Source organism: Sinocyclocheilus rhinocerous, unplaced genomic scaffold (genome assembly GCF_001515625.1).
Source record: "Sinocyclocheilus rhinocerous isolate Xijiao unplaced genomic scaffold, SAMN03320098_v1.1 scaffold604, whole genome shotgun sequence".
Lineage (NCBI taxonomy): Eukaryota > Metazoa > Chordata > Actinopteri > Cypriniformes > Cyprinidae > Sinocyclocheilus > Sinocyclocheilus rhinocerous.
Genome location: NW_015658518.1, coordinates 1372282 through 1375536, shown reverse-complemented (window position 1 = coordinate 1375536; position 3255 = coordinate 1372282). Strand labels below are relative to the sequence as shown.

General features: G+C 33.2%; 1 protein-coding gene across 1 annotated transcript in view; it reads right to left on the bottom strand.

Moving 5' to 3' along the window:
* Window positions 1-3255, bottom strand: part of LOC107722471 (1-phosphatidylinositol 4,5-bisphosphate phosphodiesterase gamma-2-like) — a 25995-nt gene that overhangs the window by 14323 nt on the left and 8417 nt on the right. The window lies entirely within an intron of this gene.

Genomic DNA, 3255 nt, shown 5'->3' with positions numbered 1-3255 from the left:
TAGTTTATATCTCACAATTCTGACTTTTTAACTCGCAATTGCGAGTTTATATCACGTAATTCTGAGAAAAAAAGTCAGAATTGCGACTTTATATCACACAATTGTTATAAAGTCAGAATTCCGAGATATAAAGTCGCAATTCTGACTTTATAACTCGCAATTGCAAGTTTATATCACGCAATTCAGACTTTTTTTCTCATAATTGCGACTTTATATCTTGCAATTCTGACTTTATAGCTCGCAATTGCGAGTTTATATCACGTAATTCAGACTTTTTTTCTCGTAACTGCGACTTTATATCTCGCAATTGCGACTTTATATCTCGCAATTGTGACTTTATAACTCGCAATTGCAAGTTTATATCTCACAATTCTGAGAGAAAAAAGTCAGAATTGCACGTTTGTATCACGCAATTCTGAGAAAAAAAGTAAGAATTGTGAGATAAAAAGTCGCAATAACCTTTTTTATTTTTTATTCAGTGGCGGAAACGGGCTTCCATATGTAAATGTATTATTTATGACTTGATTATTTACAAAACTGAAAGAAAACTAAACTCAAGAGGATGGACATAAAGAGCTGAGGTTAGCCATTTCTGTCAATGAGGAATTGAGAATCATTTACTGGAGGATGATGTCATTATACAAAAAAACTTTACACAACCAGGAAATGCTCAAACTAAAGTAGCAAAATCAATATTGTAGAAATTACTGTAAACTTATTTAAATTGGCACAAATTATATAAAAAACACAGTTAGCTTACAAGTTAATTGTGATATTTTTTCATCCACCTTTGAAATTTTGATATTATCATACTGATTAAAAAAGAATGATCAAATTTAAATTCAAAACTCAAATTTAATGCTAAAATGTAATGATGTTTATACTGTTTTGTTCCCCACCCAGTATTATGCCATTTTCAGTTTTTGCCATTTCTGATTACCTTATTACCACAGAGACATGCCCAAATTAAAGAAGTAAAATTAATGCAGTGGAAATGACTGTAATATATGACTTAAATTAGCATATCCATATCCAAATTTCATTAAACTTTAAAACGTTTATATTATCATACTGATTTCCATATTTATTTTAATCAGATAGGACGGAATATATATATATAATATATATATATTATATAATATATATATATAATTTACCCCATGCTCACTATTATAGAGAAATTGTGCTACATGTTACTAATTAACAGTACTACTTACTTTAATAAGAAATGTCACTAATATGATTTTGATTTCAATCTTTAACAACTGCCAGATTGTGACAGGACATGAAAATATACTGCATAGCAAGACTGACCCATATAAACTGCATATTCGGCTTTTTCCCTATTTCTTCCATTTAAAAAGAATAAATTAAAGAGGATAAATAAAATAAAACATAATACGAAAAACCATCCCTCCTCTCTCTAAAGAGTAGAGCAGGCCTACATTACCAGAACGAGAGGGTGCAATCATTGACGAAGGTGTCGCTCTCCCGCACCAGAAATGTCCCGTCAACTCCACCTGAATCTGCACAATATTCCTGCAGCAGTCTCTCGGCTGTCTGTCTGCCCTCTGACATCCGCCCGTGAAACCAGGCCTCTGACTGATGAAGCTCTGTACCGCCCTGAGGTGACTGAGGAGAGGTGAATTACACAGTGAATACCTTTAATTTATGAGATTTTTTAAGTGAATCTCATTCTAAAATGGAGCCTCAGTAATTCACCTTTCCAACATCCTCCTCTAGTAGTAGTTCATTCTCCTCAGCAAAATACAATGTCTTATTCTCGATCACACAGTAGTGCTTGTACCATCTCTGTACACGGACACAGTCATACAGAAATTGCAATTATAATCAAGTAAGGCAACTGGAATAAGATGAAACAATCACACAAGCCTGTGATAGTGTTCACTGGACTTTGGCACCTCATCGATTGGATCCCAGATGAAGAGCTCTCCCTGCTTATCTCCTTTCCGCAGGTCCTTTTTGCTAAAGGTCTCATCAATATTCAGTTTCTTGTGCTGTATGAAAAAGTGAGATTGCATGGCTTTGGATTGTATTGTAAAATCAAAGACATTGCAGGATATTCCAATGAAGCTTCTCTACCTTGATGATGATCTTGCCCTTCAGTTGGGTTGGTGACGGCAGTTGTTCTGCTTCTGGTTCCAGCGGCTCCGTCAGGAGCTTGTCTTGGAAAACATCTTTGAACACCTGAGCCATCATTTTTTGCTGCTTGACGTCACAGTGTTCTTCTATGGACAGCACCACAGGATACCTGCCAACAGTGACATGTTCATAAACATACTTCAAGAATACTGCACATTTCCAGATACACTGTGTGCAACATATTCTTAATGGTATTCTCATTAAATTATTTATTAAACCTGTAAAAAAAAAAAGAGCATTAATTAAAGGAAGTACAACAAATATTACCCGTACTATATAACACTTGACATTTAAAATAATATATCATTGTTCATTATTATTTATTCAAGCGGCAGTAGGGGTGTCGAAATTAATCGTTGCATCACAATGCGGACGTGGACGATTCTGCATCGATGCAACTAGAGGCGCTTGTCACGCGATTATTAAAAATGCACTCTCTATTTTAAAATCTGAGCTTAGCTTTTTCCCACACATGGCACGTGTGACTTTCACGTGCGCTTTGTGCTTGTCCTGAAGCTCGCGGCTGCGTTTAAATGCACTTGCATCTACTTTTATGATACGAAATTGATGTAAACAATCAGTTACGTTTTCAGAACAGGGCAAAACATCTGATATGTCGAAATAGATCTGTGCATTAGTGTGAATGCAGCCTATTAAAACTGCCAATCAAATGGCAAAAAAAAGAAAAGAAAAACCCATTACTATGATTAGCCTATCTGTAAACTTTCGGATATGTAAAGCGCTCCCAGATAATGAAAGTGCTTTTTGTTTATGCCTTGTAATTGTATTTCCCCCCTTTATTACTTTATATTTGCTTGTTTTAAAAGCTATATTTAATTTTAATTCTTAACAATAATTAATCAATTATATATTAATTAATATCTTAATTAATTAATATAGTATTAATAATATTCATAATTAATTAATTAACATAATTATTTTAAAAAGTAGCCTACTTATGTAATTTAATAAAAATGCACAAAATAAATTTGACATAATCGTGATGCATCGTGATGCAAAATAATGCAAAATAATAATACAAATAATGTCACAATGCAAATATATACATATATATATATATATATATATATA